General features: G+C 37.2%; 1 protein-coding gene and 1 non-coding gene across 3 annotated transcripts in view; one reads left to right on the forward strand and one right to left on the reverse strand.

Annotated features, from left to right (window-relative positions):
- The window catches only part of YES1 (YES proto-oncogene 1, Src family tyrosine kinase), a 74,226-nt gene that overhangs the window by 13,868 nt on the left and 35,566 nt on the right, over positions 1-24,792 (forward strand). The window lies entirely within an intron of this gene.
- On the reverse strand, positions 261-364 carry LOC122471049. Its single transcript, XR_006294074.1, has one exon. It is a non-coding gene; the product is annotated as a U6 spliceosomal RNA (small nuclear RNA).

Here is a 24,792-nt window from a genome sequence, read left to right on the forward strand (position 1 = left end):
TTTCCAGATATTTGCTTGTTTATTCCTATGCTAGTACCACATAGCTTGATGATGAGGACCATGATAACAACAGCAAGAACAGCAGCTAGTTCAGTATTCGTTCAGTTGAGTATTGCCTGTGTTCCAGTCAAAATGATAAATATTTTATCATATTTTAACTAATTCATTTCTCACAAAACTCTATTTTTCTTTTGAAAATCTGGCTTAAGTATTCTGACATGTAGCCATTTTATTTAATGAAATAATTTTCTTTCTTTTTGTTAAATATGGAATACTTCACAAATTTGTATTTCATCCTTATCTGGGGGCTTTGCTAATCTTTGTATCTTTCCAATTTTAGTGTATGTGCTGCCAAAGTGAACACTGAGTTAGTATTCTTAATATCTGTATTTTTACTGATGAAGATGTAGGCTGTGAGAAATTACATTTATTCACATACAAGCTAGGACTGTAATCAGCTCTCTAACTCCATAGCCTGTGCTGTTAACCATGAGGTTGTAATTTACTAGTAATTCCAAAAGTTTCTCAGCTAGTTTTATGCATATACTTGTCCTTATGAGCTTCACTGTGATTTTGATTTAGATAATATTAATGATTTAGGTTTATTTAGGAAGAATGGACATCTTTTAATAATGACTCTTACCCATCTAAAAAGTTATATGATTCTGGGGTGTCTGGGTGGCTTAAGTGTCTCACTCTTGATTTCATCTTAGGTCTTAATCTCAGGGTGGTGGATTCAAGCCCTGTATTGAGCTCCATATTGGGCTCCATGCTGGGCATGGAGCCTACTTAAAAAAAAAAAAAAAAAGTTAGGTTTCCACTTAATGAGGTTCTTTATAGTCCAGGAGTTTTATTTTTGTAATATAGACTCAAAATGCTTTTCGATAAACTTACTTGTAGATGTTATTTTGTGTGTGGTTTGAAAAAAAAACCTTGTTGGGGCATCTGGGTGGCTCAGTTGGTTCAGCATCTGACTTCGTCTCAGGTCATGATCTCCTAGTCCATGAGTTCGAGCCCTGCATCAGCTTCTGTGCTGACAGCTCAGAGCCTGGAGCCTGCTTCAGATTGTTTCCCTCTCTCTCAGCCCCTCCCCTGCTCATGCTCTGTCTCTCTCTCAAAAATAAATAAACATTTAAAAACCCAAAACACCTTGTTATTGGGAAATAATTTCAAAGTTACAGAAGAGTTGCTAGAACAGTACAAAGAACATCTAGGTCTCCCTCACCCAGATTTACCAATTGTTAACCTTTTGTTATGTTTGATTTTATTATTCCCACTCTGTGTATATGCCAGTGGGTATTCCCACTCTCCCTACTCCCCTATTTGAAAGTTAGTTGGAAAGATCATGTCTTATTTACCCTTAAGTACTTCAGTGTGTATTTTCTAAAAACAGGGACATTTTCTTATATAACCACAGTACAGTTATTAAATTCAGAAACTTTAACATCACTATTAAACAGTTATCTAACACACAGTTGTAGGTTGAGTTGTGTTCTCCCAAAAGATAGTTTTAAGTCCTAACCCCCAGTACCTGTGAATGTGACCTTATTTGGAAATAGGGTAGTTGTAGATATAATCAAGTTAAAATGAATTCATACCAAGTTAGGATGGGCCCTAATCCAATATGACCAGTGTCCTTATAAGAAGAGGAAAATGCTATGTGACAACAGAAGCAGAGGTTGGAATGGTCCAGCCACAAGTCAAGGAACCTCAAGAATTGCCAGGAATAATCAGAAGCTAGGAGGAGGCAAGAACAGATTCTGTCCAGAGTTTCAAAGGGAACATGGCCCTGCTAGTCCCTTGATGTATAGATATAGACATAGATCTAGATCTAGATATAGATATAGACATAGACATAGACATAGATATTTTTTTACAGCAGCCCTAAGAAACTAAACACAGTAGTCCATAATGGATAGTTTCCTAGTTGTCCTCGTAATTTCCTTATAACAAAAATCCAGAATCTAATCCCCAGCATTTAGTTGTCCTATCTTTTAGTCTTCTTTGATTTGCATGGTTCTTCAGCCTTGTCTTTCAGATGTTTGTATTTTTGAAAAGTCAGGCTACATGTTTTGTACAGTGTACCTTAGGATTTGTCAGATGTGTCTCATGATTAGATTCAGATTATGAATTTAGGGCAGGAATGCTATATAAAAGGGATTGTGGCCTTCCTAGTATAGCCCATCAAGAAGCACTCTATGTTAGTCTGCCCCAGTATTGGCAGTATTAACCACTTAGGTAGGTGATATCTGTCAGGCTTCTTCACCATGAAGTTAGCATTTTTCTCTTTTAAATTAATAAGTAATGGGGGCGCCTGGGTGGCTCAGTCAGTTGAGCATCCGACTTCGGCTCAGGTCATGATCTCACAGATTGTGAGTTCAAGCCCTGTGTCGGGCTCTATGCTGACAGCTCAGAGCCTGGAGCCTGCTTCAGATTCTGTGTCTCCCTCTCTCTGCCTCTTCCCTGCTCATGCTGTCTCTGTCTCTCAAAAATGAATAAACATTAAAAAAATAAAAAATAAAAAAAAGAATTCCCAAGCTCAAATAAAGTACAACAGTACTGTAAACATTAACAAAATGTTTAAAAAATTAATAAATAATATGTGGGGAAATAGTTTTAGCTCAATCATCAGTGAGTTTTGCCTGAATTGATTACTGCAGCATTGGTTGCAAAATAACTTTCCTAATTCTATAATTCCTTCTACATGTGTTAGTTGAGATTCTGAAAGAGAAAACCTTTCCTTCCTCATTTGTTTATTATTAGAATGATTTATATATTTTTTTAGTCAAAAGGTTATTAGTATCCTTATTTATTTTGTTCAAATTTATTCTATTTTTGGCCAGCAAGATCTTCAAGATGGCTCCTATGTACTTTTTATATATTCCCATGATTTTTTGAGTACTACTTTATTTTTTTAGCGTGAAATGGCCTAGGTTCATCTTGTACTTACCTTACTGTAGCCAGTTATCCAAGGAGCATCGACTCCTTTTTTTTTTTTAATTTTTTAAATGTTTTATTTTTTATATTTGAGAGAGAGAGAGAGACAGAGCGCGAGCAGGGGAGGGGCAGAGAGAGATGGAGTCAGAATCTGAAGCAGGCTCCAGGCTCTGAGCTGTCAGCACAGAGCCTGACGTGGGGCTCGAACTCACAGACTGTGAGATCATGATCTGAGCTGAAGTCGGACACTTAACCGACTGAGCCACCCAGGCGCGCCTCTTCACATTTTTTTTTTTAATAATTTTTTTTAACGTTTTATTTATTTTTGAGACAGAGAGAGAGAGAGAGAGAATGAATAGGGGAGGGTCAGAGAAAGAGGGAGACACAGAATCTGAAACAGGCTTCAGACTCTGAGCTGTCAGCACAGAGCCCGACGCAGGGCTCGAACCCACAGGCTGCGAGATCATGACCTGAGCCGAAGTCGGACGCTTAACCAACTGAGCCACCCAGGCGCCCCACACATTTTTTAATACAATTAATTAATAGTATGAATAGACATGCTAGTAAAAAACTATTCTTACATTCTGAGAATAAACTGCATCTTTTTTTTTTAGTAGAGAAGCATACACAGTGGTTATGAGTACTATCCAGTATAGTAATGAAAAGAAAAAGAAAAAAAAAAAGCACTAAAGGAAAACTCTGTTTCCTCTGTACAGTACCGTGAGAATACTCTGGTCAACAGATGTGTGGGGATTTTCCCACACTAGTTAAGTTTTCAACACCAGCTGGGCGTTCTTCAGTTCAATTCTCACACTGTTTACCTGGAGTTAGCTTTAGGTCCTAAAGATTAAGGGCTAAGTTTTTTAAGACTGTTCTCCCAGTCTTAACCTCAGGTGCCAGTTGCAAATAGTAGACCCTCACGTTACCCACAATTTCTGTCCAACTGGGACAGTTTTGGAAGTTCTGGTAACTTCCCCCTCAGTTTGATAATTTGCTAGAATGGCTAATAAAATTTAGGAAAATAGTTCACTTGCTAGATTAATGGTTTATTATAAAAGAGTACAACTCAGGGATCCACCAGGTGGAAGAGGTACATAAGGCAAAGTATGTGGAAAAGGGCATGGACTTCCAGGTAAGCCACCCTCCTGGCACCTCTACCCATGTTCACCAACCTGGAAGGTCTCTGAAGCTTTCTTTCTTTCTTTTTTTTTTTTTTTAACTGTTTATTTTTTGAGAGACAGACAAAGTGCAAGCGGGGGAGGGGCAGAGAGAGAGGGAGACACAGAATCTAAAGCAGGCTCCAGGCTCTGAGTTGTCAGCACAGGATCTGACACAGGGCTTGAACTCATGAACCACGAGTTCATGACCTGAGCTGAAGTCAGACTTAACCAACTGAGCCACCCAGGCGCCCCTAAACCCTTTCAGTTAGGATTTTTATGGAGCCTTATTTGCATAGGCATAAATGGTTAAATCACTGACCTTTGGTTATTAGCTCAACGTTCAGCTTCTTTTCCCTTCCCTTAGGTGGGAGTGTGTGGTGGGCTTGAAAGTCCACTCATGGTTGGCCCCTCTACCCTCAGGGGCTTTCCAAAAATCACTACATTACTGTAAACTCAGGTGTGGTTGAAAGGGGCCTCTAATGAATAACAAAAGGTGTTCCTTTCTCCTTTATTGCTCTTACCAATTAGGAAATTCTGAGGGTCTTCAGGAGTTCTGTGCTAGAGCTCCTTGGCCCTAGCATTCTTCTGGCACCTATTACTCTGTTAGGAGTGGTTGGGAAGGAGGTGTTTTGATAACTCAGAATGTCTGTTGAAACAATACTAAAACCAAGAAAATTGAAATGTCTAAAAGACAAATGGCCAGAACTTCTCTCTTTGATGAATCTTTATATCAAAAGTTAGAAAAACTGAAAGACAAATTAGATATATTTTAAGATTAGAAAGTAGAAAAATATACATTATTATTTGCACTGCATTTTTGGAGTTGTCCTACACTCTAAATTTGAAAAACAAGAACAAAACTATACTTGGTGATCAAATATAGTGGGAGAGGAGAGGACACTGCTGCTGGTCCTTGGTGGTTATAGAATATTAGGGATTTTTGGTGCAGTTACTTCCCCAGGAAAACTAATTAGCTGGTGACTAAGTAATGCCAGTATTTGCTAGCAGTTCAAAAGAGGATTCTTGGGGGGGCGGGGGGGGAGAGATTTACCTGACTCAGAACCTCTTCACTAGATCTTGTCCTTGTTCCCCCAACTTTTTGGCTCCGTAGAGACACCGGATCAACTCTGTCAGCTTTGGGCTATCAGCAAAAAATAAGCAGGAAGCTTTTTCCTGAATGCTTTTGAAGAGATTAAAGAGCATAGGACTAATTTATTCATGTAAGGGTCAGAAAATTTAAATACATGCTTTTGTAATTGATTTTTGGAAAAGGTTTTTAAGTGTTTTCATGCTTATTGATTTGTTTAGGTCTCCTATCTTTTTAAATTAAAAAAAAAATTAATGTTTATTTTTCGAGAGAGAGATGGAGACAGAGAGACAGAGACTGAGCAGGGAAGGGGCAGAGAGAGAGGGAAACACAGAATCAGAAGCAGGCTCCAGGCTCTGAGCTGTCAGCACAGAGGCCGATGTGGGGCTCAAACCCTCAAACTGTGAGATTATGACCTGAGCCGAAGTCTGACGCCTGACCGACTAAGCCATCCAGGTGCCCCTAGGTCTCATGTTTTAACTGAGCTAATTTTATCAATTTCTATTTGCCTAGATAGTCATCGCTTTCATCAGTTAAAACTTTATTAGGTGGGAATTATACAAAGTACCCTTTAGTCTTTTCAGATCCTTGATGGCTCTAGCACTCTCCTTGAACCTAATGCTATGTTTTTGCTTGATTGAAGCTGATGATTTATGGGGCTCCTGAGTGGCTCAGTTGGTTTAAGAGTTCAACTTGGCTCAGGTCAAGATCTCACGGTTTGTGGGTTTGAGCCCTGTATTGGGCTCTGCACTGACAGTGTGGACCCTGCTTGAGATTGTCTGTCTCTCTATCTCTCTCTGCGCCCCCCCCCCCCACCTCCACTTGTGAACATGCTCTCTCTCTTTCAAAAGTAAGTAAATAAAACTTTAAAAAATCTAGTGATTTATTTTGCTGATTTTTACTTGTAAACGATATTGGAATTTTTTTATTATAGTGAAATAATAGAAAATCAAAAGAAAAGGTAATGAATTAGAAACAGCAAGAAAAAAAGATTTCCATATATGATCGTATGATTTACAAATAAAAATCCTCTTTTGGGTATTTTTGGTTTTTGTTTTTTCCTTTTTTATTTCCTGTTCTGTAATAGGTGTGTAAATCTATGAATTTTGCTCTGAATACAGCCTTTGCTGCAGCTCACTGATGTGGTAGAAAGCTGTTATTCTTTTTATTTTATAACTTAGTTTACTCTTTGACACAAGAGTATTGGATCATGAAAAACTTTATGTATTTATCTTATTTAGGAAAACTTGAGAGGGAACCTATGACCAGGGTAGGGGCAGAGGGAGAGAGAATCTTAAGCAGGCTGCATGCCCAGTGGAGAGAGCCTGACCTCAGAGCTTGATGAGGGGCTAGATCCTATGACTGTGAGATCATGACCTGAGCCGAAATCAGTAGTTGGATGCTTAACCAACTGAGCCACCGAGGCGCCCTTCTTTCTATTTAAGTCAACTACACTCAACATGGGGCTGGAACTCAGGATCCTGGGAACAAGAGTCACATGCTCTACTGACTGAACCAGCCAGGTGCCCCAAACAAAACATTCTTGTGTTACCATTTCTTCAGGTTTTATAGCATATATTCTGTTGTCAATACTCAATAAAATGATAAAAACATCAGAAAATTGTTTCCAGTCAGAACTAATGTATTCATGTGTATGGAATTTTAAATATCTATTCCCCAAACTAGAAATATTATAAAATTTGGGCTAAATAATATGACAAATGTTGATGTAATTCAATTCAGTTCAGCAAACTTTTGTACATACTTGCTCTGAGCAAAGAAATGCTGCTAATACTGCTGTTAAGATTCTGATAAGAGCACAAAATAGTATCAGGAGTAAGTAGAATTCTTGTTGAATTCGAATACAATTTTCCATAGAATATTTGTTGCTCTAGTTGGAAACTTCCACTCCTCTATGTAATAAACCTTAAGCATCAAATGTGTTCCTGTGGTTTTTTAATAAGACTTTTAAAAAAAATGTTTATATATACACATAATTATCATATACATGTTTTTTAAAAAGTGATATCAGGATTGAATTATTAGAGCACAGAAGTAAGGAATGATGCAGGAATACTGTACCAAGGTTTTGGCTCTAATCCTTAAGTCATAGTAAGGAACTCAAGACTAAGAATAAGTGATCATTCGCAGGGTAAAAGGCTTATATTATACAGTATGAAGGTAGAAAGAACAAAAACATCCAATTTCTTCGATTAAAAACTTTGTCTCTTTTTTTAATGTTTTTATTTATTTTCGAAAGAGAGAGAGAGACAGAGCATGAGTGGGAAAGGACACAGAATCTGAAGCAGGCTCCAGGCTCTGAGTTGTTAGCGCAGAGCCCATCAAGGGGCTCAAATTTGCAAACTACAAGATCACGACCTGAGCCAAAGTTCAACCCTCAACTGACTGAGCCACGAAGCACCCTGATCTTTGTCTCCTTTTAATGCAACAGCTTCATCAGATTCACAGTGTTTGCACATTAATTTTTTTACTTAAAAAAGTAAAAGCAGGCAAATTCATATTTTTTGGAGATTAAATTGTAGATGGAATGAAGTTTTTCAGAACACATGTCATGCAGATACATATGATTTTATGATATAGATATGGTCCATGGAGCTCAACTATATAAAAACTTGGTATGTATCAAATACTTTCTTCCTTTAAATTTAACGTATTCAAATATCTGTAGTATTTCTTCATGGAAGTAATGGCTATTGCTAAATGTTAAGTGATGCAGAAAACTAATATTGTCAATTGCTGTTGCCACCCTGAACTGATATAATGATGTCAGAAGTGTCTGGAAATGGTCACCATGCATTTTGCCTTTCTCATATAGCTGCTATTTTCTTGTCACCCACTTTATACTGACATTGTGAGGCTAGAGCAGTTTTTGAAGTCATAAGCATTATCAACTCTTTAGAGCTTAAAGGAGATGTAGGTAACTAGTAAATTAGCCTGATACATGTTAAGTTACTTTGAGTTAGATTTATATTTATTTATTTTATATACAGTTTTTTTATCTACACTCCCTTCCGTTTAAGAAGTCAGATTTAGGGGCGCCTGGGTGGCGCAGTCGGTTAAGCATCCGACTTCAGCCAGGTCACGATCTCGCGGTCTGTGAGTTCGAGCCCAGCGTCAGGCTCTGGGCTGATGGCTCGGAGCCTGGAGCCTGTTTCCGATTCTGTGTCTCCCTCTCTCTCTGCCCCTCCCCCGTTCATGCTCTGTCTCTCTCTGTCCCAAAAATAAATAAAAACGTTGAAAAAATTAAAAAAAAAAAAAAGTCAGATTTAAACATTACTTTGTTGACTAGTATTTATCTTTTGGGTCAAGTCCCAAGCTTTGATTGGGAAAGGATCTATAATTCAGTTCAACAAACTTTAAAGAAAAAATTATGTCTACTCCAAGCAAGGCACCATGTTAATTAATTAAGCTTTTTAGGAGATAAAAAGGAAACTGCTCTCTCCTGTTTATCAATTAAATGTGCTACTACTATAGACCTGAGAGAAATTTTGTATTGGAGGTTTAAAGTTCAATGGCAGATCAAGAGAAGAGAAACACACATTCAGTGAAGGCTTGGTGGAGGTGGGATTTAAGTATGTTTTGAAGAATAAATAAAACAGACATTCCAGAGGGAGCTGATAATATGAACAGAGACACAGAGGAGATGGAGAAGGCACAATATTTCCTGGTTATAGTGTGCTTCTAGCATAGGAATAAGGGGTCAGTAGTATATTTAAAAGTGGTGGCTCTCAAATGTCACCGTTGCTGCTCATCACCTGGGATGTCTTGTTGAAATGTAGACTCCTAAATCCTACCTCTAGAAATTCTAATTCACTAAACCTGGACTGAGACCATGAATCTTCCATTTTTAATAAATACCTGAGGCTACTATAGAGACATGTTTGTACAGCTTGAGGCTTTAAATATGTTCAGTTTGACACTGGTAATCCACTGGAGCTCTGGAATTTTACTCCCTCACTTGCTGTATGACCTTGGTTGGGTTCTACATCTATCAGTAAGGAAAATAACTGCAGTTGTTTTTCAGGGTATTTTGAGACTTAAATGAGATAAGCCATTTTAAATATTAAGCACAGTGGCTATAATGTAGTAACTGTTCAATAAGTGTCATCTGTTGTTTTTGTGGCTGTCATTATCATCTAATTAAGAGAAATGCATTATTTTTTTACTAGATTGTAATTCAGTTCATAAGTTGTTTTATTACTGTACATGCTTAATCAGACTACTTCTTGGTGTGTTGTGTTTAGTTTTTCCTTTATTCACTTATTTATCAAAACCTTTTGAAATATAGTGAATGTGCACATTATTAAATATGTATTTAATATATTCATATGTTCATATAACATGAATGTCATAACCACTTGTTCTCAATTTGCTCACATTGGTTTTTGTTTTATAATTGATAACTAGATACATGGTTAGTAAATTCAATACTTTAACTGTTGGGGCAAAACAATAAAATGTAACAATTGAAGAATTTTAATTCACTTAAAAATGCAAAAGTGGTTTGGGTATTCTTGGGAGCTTAAATTCATTTAAAGACATAATTTAAAAATAGAACAAACAAGCTATACTTTTAAAAGTAGCATTTTAGATTTTTCTTTTAAAAATTTATTATTAGAGGGAAATTTGACAGTATGTATTACAACTTTGAAAAAGTATAATTTTTGGCTCCTAGAAATCTTTTCTGTTGAAGTATTCATATATAGTCAGTTGTCATTTGCAGTAGTTATGTTTAGAAGTCACTTGAATACTGGATTAGTGAGTACTGATCATTGTTCCTAGAGGAAATACAAGGTTAGGTTCCTGTGGGCCTCTGGTTACAACATTTTTGTCAACCAATCAATTCATAATCTTGTTTCATGTGTACTTCTGTTCCATGTGTGACATCTTTAATGTGTTCTGTTGACTCATTAACATTGAATTCACAAATAGCACTGTAACTGATGCCCGAATAGGCACACCACAGCCTTCTTGGTTTAGGAACCCTAGATGGCACTTTAGCACTAACACCTGCAGGCCAGTTGAAACTGTGACATCACCAACAAAACACACATACAAAAAGTGACACTAGATAGACTGCAGAAAGGACAGTCATTTACAGTATAAGAGCCTTGTTTGACCTGAGCTTGGGACATGTGGATCTGGCAACTTAAATTTTTCACAGCCCTGCACATGTCTGCAAATAACCACAAAAGTGCCATGAGCATTGATTTGGGGGTTTACAGATAAATCCTATTAGAGTAAGCTAATTCACAAATAATTCACCCAAATTAAGTACTTGTATCAAGTACCCTTCTCTCTTCTGGGTGGGGGGGGGGGGGAGGAAAATGCCTCCCTGTTTTGGTGTTGTAACAAAGGAAGTCACCCATCTTTAAATTCCTGATAATCTTGGTAATTGCTCTGCTGAGACCAGCTTCCTGTCGAATTCTCATTAGGGGGCCTTGAAGAACAGTTGGATTCAATGTCATCTGAACAGGCTTATGGTAATGCCAGTCACAGCCCTGTTACCAGGATTCAGGCCTTTTACAATACTTCTGTCTCCTTCCAGGCACTTAGAACAAGGCCAGTTTTACTTGTTCCTTTTTCTCCCCCACCAGGGCTAGTACTTCAGAGGTTTGATAAGGGAAGAGGAAGATAGTATCTCTTGGCTTATTTCCTTCTAAGACCCACTTGTATGAGGGAGTTAACTAGATGGACTCAACCACTTTGTTTTGCTTTGAAGTGCTAAGTAAATTAAACCGGTCTCCTAATTTAGAAAAGTTATGTTCCTTAGTACGTAGTTAACTAACACATGATACATCTCGAGCCAAAACATGTTCACCATCTAAACCGTAATAGGTCAATATAATTTTGGCAACGTATTGATTACAGATATAGGCACTGTGGCAAGCAGAATTATGGCTTCCCCTAAAAATCCACATCCTAATTCCTAGGACCTGAAAATGTGTTAGGTTACATAGCTAAGGGGAATTTTTCTTTTCTTTGTAACTGCAAATTTCCTCCATGTTCACATATTAAAATTTAAATAGCAGATGTATATAAAGTAAAAAGGTGATGGATGCACTAACTTATTTAGTCCAGACAGTAACCATTGAAGATACGAGCCATTATTAACAAGAAAAGTTTTGGGCACATACGTGACAAAATATGTATATCTCAAAATGGGCATTTTTTGCCAATAAGAAATTTGGGAAGACTCAGTAATTTTACCATTCTTGTTTCCTTTAAATAGCATCTGTATTTTGTTTATTATTAAACAGCTAAAAAAACTTCATTAGTTGTATATTACAAATATTAGTATCAGGTAAAAAATTAACCAGTAAATGATATGTATAGAAGGTTAGAAAAATCTATGTACAGGTAGGGAAGTAGATATATTAACTTCCTCCTTAATGTTTTATGCTGATTTTTCCAATTCAACTAAGTTGAGCTCTCAGATTTAGTTTCGTTATAACATTGGATCTATACTTACTGCTAGGGAGATATAAAAGGTTATGTGATGATTTTTCCCAAACGTTTATCCCACTTTATATAAGGTTTTCTTTTCTGTTCAGTTTGGAACAAGATACGTGCTAATTCAGAATTTAAAAAGTGTTTTTGAGATCTTTTCCCAGCTCTGTTTGGGTCTCTAGCTAAAAGTGTGCTGTACAATTTGAAACTTTCTTAGAATATCTTTAAATCTTTTTCTTTTATATTAAAAAATAAGTATATTTGTAGTCTGTTTTGCACCATTAACTGTTCAGATCAGAAGTTCAGAAAGTTAAAAATAAAGAGGATAATCCTTTTTACATGTTTCATGTTGATACCACATTTTCCATTCATTAAAATCTTTAATGACGCTTCTTTAAGTGTCACTTAAAACTTGACTAATTACTAATATATTCTTATTGGAGCTAATTCACTTAAATAATTCTTGTGAAGCATTAATAGTGTTTACTTGATGGAGTAATAAGCCCCTAGTGTTTTGATTGCTTTAACTCCCTCATTTTCTGAGACCTTCCCCATCTGTCATGTTTCAGTGGTGATCCTACCTCCTAGCTGGAAGGGATTGAGCCACATGCAGACAGCTGACCCAGTGTGGGCTAGAGTTCTTTAGGAATTTGAAGTTGATACTTAAAATCCCTCTGTGTAGGTCTAAAATGAAGATCCATAACTCTGGAACTATTGGCAGCCATCTTCTACCCTGTAAAGAATCAAAAAAGTCATTCTGCCACAGGAGACAAGAATGAAGTAGATGAACAGGGTAGCAGAGGTGAAGGATGGGCAGAGACTGAGACAAACACACAAGGGGGAAGGAGGAAAGAGATGCATAAATAGGGAGGGGAGGAGAAGATGGGGAGGAAAGGGTTGGAAATGGGGCAGACAGAAGGACCAGGAAAAGGAAAGCAAATAAATTTACATTTTATTACTTAAGTTCCTGGTTCTAGTTTTTCTTTATGACTTTGAATTGCATGTGAAACTCCTGTAGGCTTTATAAAAATACTCTGTTTTGTTTAAGCTACCTCTAGTCAGATCCTGTCCTTATAGCCGGAAGAGTCTTAACCAAAGCAAACACTTGCCTTTTGTTCAGGTATATGTTAGCTGCTCTCTATATAATGTCAGTTACTTGTCACAACCTTGCAAGATAGGTATTATTAATCCTCGCAAAAAGAGGAAACTTGGGTTTAGGAGCAATTTAAGTAATTTGATAAAGGATCACAGTAGCTAATAAGTGACAGAAGCAGGATTGAAATGTAGGTCTAACTCCAAAGTTAGTGCTTACTCATTCACTCTAAAAATACTGGGTATCAGCTGTGGGGTAGATGGTAGGCCAAGCTACAATAGAGACAAAAAAATTGCTGTCCCAGAATTTACAGTTCAGAGGAGGATAGAGACAAATAGGCAGTGACAGTTCAGCATAGTAAATGGTGGTGGGAGGGAATAAAATGTGATGTAAGACCACTTGAGAGGTCAGAGAAGATTCCTCGAATGTTTAAGTTAAAGCCTGAAGGTTGGGTAGTTATAAATCAAGCATAAGGAAAGGTAGATTGTGCCTAGCATTTATGAAGAGAACATAGTGCATTTGAAGATCTAAAAGAAATTGAGTATGTAGGGAGCATAAAATGTAGGGGATTAATGTAAAGAGATGAGCCAGGAGAGGTAAATAAAACAAACCCTGCGGGGCCTTCTGGTTCATATTAAGGGGTTTGGACTTTATTTTTGGGAGCAGGAGGGGGTTGGGGTCATTGAAGGCTCCTGTTAACCTTTAAAACTGTCAGTTATTTTGTCCAGGAAAATGGGTTTATCTGGGAATAGCATAGCATTGCAATTTGGGGCAAGTTGAGATCAAAGAAGAACTTTACTTTCTAGAGAAAAGGAGGAAGTTGGAAGTTGAACAAAAGTCCTTTGGAGGAAGTGAGAGTTCAGATATGGTGATGGTTTCTCATTGACTGAGTTGTGGTATTTTTCTGTTGGTTGAGCTTGTTACTGGTCAAGGAGAAATTCTCTCCTCTCGGAGAAGTAAAGTGGGCTTCTTCTTGTTGGGAATGCAATGTATGTTTCTTCCTGTTGGGGCCTGTGGTTGAGGACAAGTGGTGGGGCTGGAAGGCTCCTCTTCTGGCCTCCTGACTCCATTTTAAATGAGGTTTCCTTTATTTAGTTTCACACTCTTAATCAGATTTTCTTTGTAGAAAACACATCTTCACACTATAGCCAGAAAAGACTGGAGAAATAGTGACACTAGAGGTACAGAGATAGTAAAGGAAGCTTTTGCAATAATACAGACAGTGATTAGTACCCAAGGGAAGTAGTAACTAGTTGAAGGAGAAGTAGAAGAATTTTGGAGATTTCAGTGTAGTATGAGCAGCTCCTGGTGACTGATTGGATATATGGAGTATGAGTTAAGAATGACTGTCAGGTGTCTAAGGCAGTGTACACTTACATTCGTTGAAACATGGGTGACAGAGAAGGAAGAGTAGATTTTGATGGGAAGGATGACAGGTCCCATTTTGAAGATGGTAAATTTGAGATTTCTGGAAGGTGTTCCAGTGGCTGCCCAGTTAAAGGAGCCTCCTATAGTGAATATTTTGACAAAACTAGATTTAATCTTTCATCTTTACCCTTTATGTTTCTGGAAGAGAGTGCCTACAGGTATGCATGTAATAAGTTTTGATATTTTAGATCTGAGAGACTTTTTCTATTAATTTAAAAAGTAAAATCATGGTCTAGCAAATCTCTTCCAGCAAATTGCTAGAAAGTCATTGCTTGTCTTTGACATTCTACTGCAAAATTACCATTATTCTGTGGACTTTAGAAGTAAAAAATGGCCTATTTAAAGGCAAAATTGGTATTTAACACCTGTTTACCAAGTAAATATCCAGAGAACTATATTGGCATTAATTTTTGAATGAAACAAGCTAAAAAAATGGAGCAATAAGCATTTAAGTACCTAGTGTATACCTAAATTATGCTTTTTTTAATTTATTGATGACAGGATAGAATTTGCTTAATGAAAGTTAAAAATTAAAATAAAAAATCTTTTAACATTTGGCAATTAAAATTTTGAAGCAGACATTTAATTTGTATCAGGCTCTAACAATTAAACTACCTGTTGGGACACCTGGATGGCTCAGTTGTTTAAGTGTCTGACTTCGGCTCAGGTCACAATCTCGTGGTTCACAGGTTCGAGCCCCACATGGGGCTCTGTGCTGACAGCTCAGAGCCTGGAACCTGCTTCAGATTCTGTGTCTCCGTCTCTCTTTCTGCCCTCCTCCACTGACGGACACTCACACACTCTCTCTCTCTCAAAAATAAACATTTAAAAATATTTAAATAAGCTACATGTAGTAACACATCATCTTGCTTGAGAAAGGATATTAGGTAGGAGAATAAGCTAAAAAGGAGGACAGTATTTTAAAAGAATGTGTTTATTGTGCTAGCTTGGGCAGCACATATAATAAAAAAATGTATTTATAACTTCTGTACATCTAAAATTTGAAAACAGTTTTTTATAACTGGAAAAAGTGGTTTTAAACATACGTAATATGCACAAATTACAATTAAATTCTTGGATAGCAATGAAAACTTATTTTAAAAAAACTTTCTTACTCCTATTACTTAGAAATATTAGCTTGGGTGGCCTGGGTTGGTTGAGCATCCGACTTCGGCTCAGGTCATGATCTTGCTGTTCATGAGTTCAAGCCCCTCATCGGGCTCTGTGCTGACAGCTCGGAGCCTGGAGCCTGCTTCAGATTCTGTGTCTCCCTCTCTCTCTGCTCCTCCCCTGCTCACACACTGTCTCTCTCTCAAAAATAAATAAAGTTTTTTTTTAATTAAAAAAAAAAAAGAAATATTACCTTGAGTATGAGAGGCAGATATACAACTTCTGCTAATTCCTGAGAAAAAGCTAGTGGTTGAATAGAATACAAGACCTGCACCAAAAGGTATCAAAGATCAGAAAGGTTTCTAGTTTTTGAGATTTGTAACAGATTAAACTGATTCCTTCTTGCCTTGCTTCGGTAAACTCATCTCCAGCCAAGCTCGCCCTCATGTGACTTATTTTGGTTTTTGAAGCACACCTGACTGCTCCTTGTTGGTTGCTTATGTTGCTGAAAGCTTCCTCTCCCCAATCTTCTGTATTAATTTCATGTTTACAGTTATGTATTCAATTTATATACCAATTAAACTTACAAGTTTTAGATCTGTGGCTAAAACATACATTGAAACTCAAGGTGTTGTCACAGCAAAAGCATGGTGGGAATCAATTAAACATCATGGGAATTTGGGCAAAATTAAAGACTTTCAGGTCAGTTTTATAAATTTTCTAAAAATGTGTGTGTATTTAATTTCTCCTTCTTTTTAGTCTTAGATAAAAACCAGAAGGGATATATACATTATTCTAGAAATAATTGCATTGTATGCTTTTAAGTTTTGAAACTCTAAAGAAGAATCCAAACAGTGCCTAAGGAGCATTTAATTGATTTAAGGACTTGAAAGTAATATCTAATTATTTACTATAATTTGCAAGTATAAAATCTCGATAAAGGACACTAGTAAGGTAAGATGTAAAAATCTGAGAGGATAAAAATTCTTAAGATAGGCATAAAATCAGCTTTTCTTTTTTCAAGAGTTGACTGAATTTATAAAGGGAATGATGCCTGATAAATATTTATCAGTGCCTTTCTACCAACAAACTTTTTTTATTAAAGAAAAAATTTTTTAACGTTTATTTTAGAGAGAGACAGAGCATGAGCAGGGGAGGGGCAGAGAGAAGAGGGAGACACAGAATCTGACGCAGGCTCCAGGCTCTGAGCTGTCACCACAGCCTGACATGGGGCTCAAACCCACAGACTGCGAGATCATGACCTGAGCTGAAGTCAGACGCTTAACCGACCCAGGCGCCCCAGCAACAAACTGGTTTTAATAATTGCCTAAAGTGGCCAGAGATAATTCCATGTTGAATTGAATACTTTTTTGAAAATCTTGGGGCTTTACGTTAATTTGTAAGTGATTTTTATTACTACTAATTTCCTAATGCAGTACATTTTAAGTATTCTTTACAATTCTTTACAAATTTTTTATATTAGGCCCTTTTTATGGCTGATTCTATGCCAGATTTCATTAATGAAACCACAAGGGCGGGGGCGTGCCTGAGTGGCTCATTCGGTTAAGTGTCTGAGTCTTGATTTTGGCTCAGGTCACGATCTCTTGGTTTGTGGGTTTGAGCCCTGCGTCTGGCTCAGTGCTAACAAAGTGGAGCCTGCTTGGGATTCCCCTCTCTTCCTCTCTCTCCACCCCTCCTGCTTGCTGTCTATCTCTCTCTCAAAATAAATAAAAATAAAAAACAAAAAACAACAAGGAATCACCAGGAATTTAGAATGAGTAGGCTTACTCTTTCTTTCAGGTCAATTGCTTGTATATCTAAAAATTAAAAAAAAAAAAAAAAAGGTAGAAAATTGCTGTCAGTGAGCACTGCAAGCTCAGTTTTCCGTTGCTCATATTTTCTGTTCTCCTTTGACTCTTGGAAAATTAAGTTCTTTGTTTGCTTTTACAAGACAAAGTGCACGCCCTTTGGTAGTCTGCTGTTTCCTCCTTCCCATCTATGTTTTCTGTTCTTTCCGAGTCCTGCCTGATTTATGCTGAAGGGAAGAGATTTGAAAATGAAAGTTAAAGGAAAATCATCCCTTATGTTTGTGGCTTATAGACCACTGTTACCTGTGGAAAACTGATCATTTTATATCTTACGAAATTCTATAAAATATTTCTTTGGGATTTCTTTCAGATTTAAAACTTAGTTGTAAACTGGAGCCATTTGGGCAAAATGTCAAACTAGGGCTTCCCCCTGCCCCCCAAACTGGATACAGCATATAATGTAATAATTGCTTAGTTTGCTAGAATTAGTTTACAGATATAATGTACATTCAAGTGGGTTTTTTTTTTTAGAGTTCAAAAGTATGTTAAGTTATCTGAGAAATATTAATTCTGTTACTAATAATAAGGCAACATGGTCATGGTACAGAGGGGTGGGGTACTGTTTTCAGTTAGATTTATAGGTGGGGCAGTGAAGCTGACTGCCAATAGTGTTATCACGTTTGTAACATTTTCTAAAGGGCTAATATTTAATAACTTATCAACGAACAGAAAATGGTATGCACAGGGCTTCCTTAAAGGTTCTGTATGGGGGCGCCTGGGTGGCTCAGTCGGTTAAGCGTCCGACTTCGCTCAGGTCACGATCTCATGGTCCGTGAGTTTGAGCCCCGCATCAGGCTCTGTGCTGACAGCTCAGAGCCTGGAGTTTGCTTCAGATTCTGTGTCTCCCTCTCTCTCTGGCCCTCCCCCCATTCATGCTCTGTCTCTCTCTGTCTCAAAAATAAATAAATGTTAAAAAAAAAAATTAAAAAAAAAAAGGTTCTATATAGATAGTGGAAAAAAGTAGCATAGAACTCTGAAGACTCAACCTCTTCTCCTTGAGCAGGTCAACCTCCCTAGGCTTCAGGTTCTTTATATGATGTAGCGATTATCCTTACTCTTTGGCTGGTAACTGTTAGAATTATTATGGGATCAAATTAAGTAATAAAGTACTATGAAAACAAAGGATTGTGTATAAAGTACTGTTAAAATACCTTAATACAGTGTACAGTGTAAAGTGTTACCTGCTAATGATTGAGCCAGATGCATTAAAAATGTATCAAATTTGTCCCAGCTCCACTAGTCATACTGTTACAAAGCAGGTTCAATATAGGTAATTCTGATATGTGACCACCTACATATATACAAAGTTGAGAAACATTTTTATCTGACTTATGGGATTGGTAAATTAGGAAATGGTTGGAAACCCTGCAAGTATTTCTAGAATACTTGTTATGCTTGGCCCTTTTGGGGGAAACAGTCTGCTGGGTTATTGGATAGAATTATTCAGAATCAAGTTACAATTCAGTAAATTATTTTTTCAACAAAAATGAATGTCCATATATCTAAAGCGAATTGTGTTAATTAGAAGGAAATACAGGATCCTTGTGATATAGGCTCTGGTCCCTGTTGCTATGTATTCTTGGCCTTCTCTTTCCTCTTCTTACTCTTTTATGTGTACTTTAGCACTGAACTACTTATGGTTTCAATAATCCACTTTGTTCTCTCTTGTCTGTGGGCTTTTGAACATCCTACTGTCTCTGCCTAAAACACAATCTCTGATTTGTGTAGTTAACTTCTAAATGGCTTTTTTTTTGTCTTTCCCACCCCTAAGTCTGTGTTTTAGAAGTTTAATAGTGATGTGAAAGCAGGTTAGGAAAGTAACTTGGAATACCAAATTAAGGAGTTGAGATTTTATCCTGTATGTAGTAGGAAGCCATTGACAGATTTATCTTAAAGAATTCTACTTTATGAAGATTATTAGGTAGCCAACATGTTAGAACCACTTTTGGTTGAATTAGAGATTGAGAATCACCATAAATTGCCAGATTATGAAGCAGAGTTGTAGAAATGGAGGTGATCTGAAGACAGACAATGCAAGCATTTATTCACTGAAGAAATATTTATTGATGCATATTATGTTCCTAGCTTTGTTCTGGGAGGATACAGGAGTGAATGGGGATAAAAATTCCACTCCTCTGATATTCAGAAAATATAGTGAATGCCTTAGATCGATACGAAAAAAACAATGCTATAAAAAAAGTATATAAGTGGGGCACCTGGGTGGCTCAGTCGGTTAAGCAGCCGACTTCGGCTCAGGTCATGATCTCGCGGTCCATGAGTTTGAGCCCTGCGTCGGGCTCTGTGCTGACAGCTCAGAGCCTGGAGCCTGTTTCAGATTCTGTGTCTCCCTCTCTCTGACCCTCCCCTGTTCATGCTCTGTCTCTCTCTGTCTCGAAAAAAAATAAACGTTAAAAAAAAAAAGTATACAAGTGTCTTGAACAAACAGACATTTCACAAAGGAGAATGGCCAATAAACATGTAAAGGTATTCACTTTAGTAGTCATTGTGAATGTTGAATTAAAATCCCAATGAGAGACCACTACAAATCCACCGGACAGATTGAAAATTCCAAGTAGTAGTGAAGATGTGAAGCAGTGGTAACTCTCACACTCTATTGATGGGGGAGTATAAACTGGTACAGCCACCCTAGAAAACTGTTCAGCAGTATATGCTCTGTGACCTAACTATCTACTGCAGTGTATATTTCCAATAGAATGGTTGTTGGCAGTGTGTTTCTTGATCTGGATGATGAATTACATGGGTATTTGGTTTGTGCTAATTCATTGAGGTGTACATTTGTTATGTGTATTTTTCTGCACATGTGTTATATACTCTAGGAATTTTTTCCCCCCATTTTCCCATTCTTATATTCTGGAGAGGGGAGCCATCATTATCATCAAAATCATCACCACAATAGCAAACTTAATGAATAATATATGCCAGGTGCTGTTGTAGGTGCATTACAAATAACTCTTTTAGCCCTCAACAACTCTATGAAGCTTACTATTATTATCCCCATTTTATAGTTGAGGAAACTGAGGCACAGAAAGGTTGAGTAACTTGCCAAAGCTCACACAGCTAAGTGGTGGACTCAGACTTTGAACCCAGGTGTTGTGTCTCTGAAGTCTGTTCTCTTAACCACTATGCTGTGTATCCAATAAACAAGAGACTCTGTGCACTCAACCCTTATGCTTTATACAGTAATAGTTGGTATTGAGAAATAAAGCAGATTAAAGGAGAATGAATAGGCAGTGCTCTAGGAAGTGTTATATTGCTGCTTTATATAAGTTGGTCAGAGATGGTCTCATTGAGAAGGTGACAGTAGCACAAAGACTCATAGAAGCTGAGGGATGATGTGTGCAGGTATTTGGTAGAAGAGCTTTCCAGGCAGACAGAAGGAAGTGTAGTGGCCTGAGATGCAAGTATGCTTGGCCCATCTAAACGACAGGAAGAAGGCTGTGTGGCAGAACTGGGGCAAGTAAGAGCACAGTAGTAGGAGATGAGGTTAAAGAAGTAGTTGAGGCTGCATGGTAGGTCGAAGGACTAGGAGTGCGTGTCCTAGAATCCAGGTGGAAAAAGCATTTTAAAGGAAAAGGGAGTGATCCCTGTGTCCAGTGTGGCTGACAGTCTTAATAATAACATAAACAGTCAACACGTATTTTGTATGTTTTATGTATTAAACACTATATTCTTACAATGAAGAGAAAAGAAAATGTTAAAATCGTAAAATATGTTTATAGTCCTGTAAAAAATCTGTGTATAAGTAGACCTACACAGTCAAACCTGTGTTGTTGAAGAGTCAACTGTATTTACCTGATTCTAACACAAACTTACTTCAATTTGAAAGGTTTTCACTTTAAGTACATTTTGCTAAAATGTGTATTTATACTAGCTAATAAAGCAAGAACTTATGCTAAACAGAGCAGTCATCATGATACCTACTGGACTTAAGAAGAACCATGGAGTGAGCACCTGATGGCCAAACTATAACTGGTCAGCAGGTTAGGGCTTTTGCTTGCACCCCCTCCCGCCCGCCTTCATATCAATGCAAACTCAGAAACAGGCAAATCAAACAGTGGCTGAAAGAAATTGTGGGAACCTGGAGTAGATCACAAATGAATCAAAATTACAAGTAAGAAGAAGTTATGAGATAGGGAACAGCTATCTTAGTAGAGTGAAGTAGTTGGTTAAAGCATCAGGAATACAGAAATAGAGATGCTGAATCCACATATGGTAAGGAAGCAATAAGCTCCTACCAATAAAGTAGTGATTACTTACTGTCAAGACATGCATTAAAACTCAAACGCCAGCCTTTTGAAATTAATGTGTATGATCAGATTGTTTTTTAGTTTCTGACTTTTATGAGATTTGTACCTCCTCCCCATTAGCATTTTTATCTTTAGAATAAAACCCCTTCTTGAGTCCAAAACAACCTGCCGAGTATTAAGCTGAGTATAAATTTTAGACTTACCATGCAGGCACATAAGGAAATAATAAAAATAAAAAATTTAAAAATTATTTTTCCTTCTTGAAATTAGAAGGAAAACGCCACAGAGTACTTTAACTGATGATAGTAAAACACTTAAAATGTCCATTTGTTTGAAAGTGGTCATTATTAAAGAATAAATCTTTTGTCTGTTATATAAGCTGAAGTACAATTTTGGGGCGGGAGAATTCATACTCCTTGCACTTTAATAACATTAAAACCAGGGAATGAAATGTTTTTTCTGGGTATTAATTTTTAAGAACGTTTTAAGTGGCCATAATGGATTTACAATCCCCCTGCCCCTTAAAAAAAACGAAAAACAAAACTGGGCACCTGGGTGGCTCAGCCGGTTAAGCATCCAACTTCGACTCAGGTCATGATCTCATGGTTCGTGGGTTTGAGCCCCACGTGGGGCTCTGTGCTGACAACTCAGAGCCTGGAACCTGCTTCAGATTCTGTGTCTCTGTCTCTCTCTGCTCCTCCCCCACTCACACTCTGTCTCTCTCAAAAATAAATAATAAACATTAAAAAAACAAAAAATAAAACCCCTAAAAACTGAAGATGTGTTTTCAGATGTTAGACAACAGCAGTGGAAATATGAGAAACAAAGTGAGCTGTATGGTCATCTAATCATGCCAACTTTCTGCCTAGAGGCACAGTCTGAATTACAGAGCAAGGAGAGGGATCTTGGGTAAAGGGACAGTGGTCTCAACAAGTTGAGGAGACAGAGATCAGAATTCATGGAGGCTGAGGCAGCTGAAAGTTGGAGGGCAAAATTCTAGCAGAAGGACGCTTTGTAGAACAATAATTCTGAAAGCTTCTCTAGAAGTCTCTCTGACTTTATTTTTCTCTGAATTTAGGAATGTATGTGTGTAGAGTGAAACTATATAAAGCCAGGCAAAGAGTGACCAGGTTGATGTGAGCTAATGGCCCTTTGAGGTTATAGAGGGCTGGGAGGTATTTGAGTTTTTACTAGCTAAAGGAAAAAAGGCCTTGTTGATCATTCAGCACTTTCAATAGAAACCCCTAAGGGCTGTGGTACTAAAGTACATTGGTAAAGAACATTATGAACAACTTTATGCAAATATAAATTTAACAGGTTGGATAATTAGATCTTGAAACTTATAAGTTACCAAAATGTAACAAGAAAAATTGAGAATGTGAGTATGCTAAAGATATTGAATTGGTAATTTAATCACATGATTAGCATAATACCTTCTAATCACTTGATCACGTAATACTTGATTAGCGTAATACCTTTCTCTCTTCTTCTAGGTCCATCCATGTTGCATATGTTAAAATGTCATTCTTTTTTGTGGCTGAGTAATATTCCATTTTGTGTGTGTGTGTGTGTGTGTGTGTGTGTGTGTGTGTGTGTGTATCACATCTTTATCCATTTATCTATTAATGGACACTTAGTTTGCTTCCATATCGTGGCTATTGTAAATAATGCTTCAGTAAAATAGTTTTGAATTAGTGTTTTTGTTTTCTTTGGGTAAATACCCAATAGTGGAATTACTGGATCGTACAGTAGTTCTATTTTTAATTTCTTGAAGAACCTCCATACTGTTTTCCACAGTGGATGAACCAATTTACATTACCACCAACAGTGCATAAGGGTTCCTTTTCTTTACATCTTCACCAACACTTGTTATTTCTTTTTGATATTAACCATTCTGACTGAAAGGAAGTGGCGTCTCATTGTGGTTTTGATTTGCATTTCCCCGATGACTAATGATGTTGAGCATCTTTTTATGTGTTGGTCTTTTCATGCGTGTATCTTCTTTGGAAAAATGTCTGTTAAGTTTTTCTGCCCATTTGTCAATCAGATTATTTGTTATTTTGGTGTTGAGTTGTATAAGTTCTTTATATATTTTGGATGCTGACCCCTTATCAGATATATCACTTGCAGATATCTTCTCCCATTTACTGACTTGCTTTTTTGTTTTGTTGATGGTTTCCTTTGCTGTGCAGAAGCTTTTTATTTTGGTGTAGTCCCAATAGTTTATTTCTGCTTTTGTTTCCCGTGCCTGAAGAGATATATCCAAAAATATTTGCTAAGGCTGATGTCAAAGAGATTACTGCCTGTGTTTTTCTTCTAGGAGTTTTATGGTTTTGGGTCTCACATTTAGGTTTTTAATCCATTTAGAAGATTAACACTTCAATCCAGGCCTATCTCAAGAAACAAGAAAAATCCCAAATACAAAATCTAACAGCACACCTAAAGGAACTAGAAGCAGAACAGCAAAGGCAGCCTAAACCCAGCAGAAGAAGAGAAATAATAAAGATCAGAGCAGAAATAAACAATATAGAATCTAAAAAAACTGTAGAGCAGATCAACGAAACCAAGAGTTGGTTTTTTGAAAAAATAAACAAAATTGACAAACCTCTAGCCAGGCTTCTCAAAAAGAAAAGGGAGATGACCCAAATAGATAAAATCATGAATGAAAATGGAATTATGACAACCAGTCCCTCAGAGATACAAATAATTATCAGGGAATACTATGAAAAATTATATGCCAACAAACTGGAAAACCTGGAAGAAATGGACAAATTCCTGAACACCCACACTCTTCCAAAACTCAATCAGGAGGAAATAGAAAGCTTGAACAGACCCATAACCAGCGAAGAAATTGAATCGGTTATCAAAAATCTCCCAACAAATAAGAGTCCAGGACCAGATGGCTTCCCAGGGGAGTTCTACCAGACGTTTAAAGCAGAGATCATACCTATCCTTCTCAAGCTATTCCAAGAAATAGAAAGGGAAGGAAAACTTCCAGACTCATTCTATGAAGCCAGTATTACTTTGATTCCTAAACCAGACAGAGACCCAGTAAAAAAAGAGAACTACAGGCCAATATCCCTGATGAATATGGATGCAAAAATTCTCAATAAGATACTAGCAAATCGAATTCAACGGCATATAAAAAGAATTATTCACCATGATCAAGTGGGATTCATTCCTGGGATGCAGGGCTGGTTCAACATTCACAAATCAATCAATGTGATACATCACATTAACAAAAAAAAAGAGAAGAACCATATGATTCTGTCAATCGATGCAGAAAAGGCCTTCGACAAAATCCAGCACCCTTTCTTAATAAAAACCCTTGAGAAAGTCGGGATAGAAGGAACATACTTAAAGATCATAA

Source organism: Prionailurus bengalensis, chromosome D3, assembly GCF_016509475.1.
Source record: "Prionailurus bengalensis isolate Pbe53 chromosome D3, Fcat_Pben_1.1_paternal_pri, whole genome shotgun sequence".
Taxonomy (NCBI): domain Eukaryota; kingdom Metazoa; phylum Chordata; class Mammalia; order Carnivora; family Felidae; genus Prionailurus; species Prionailurus bengalensis.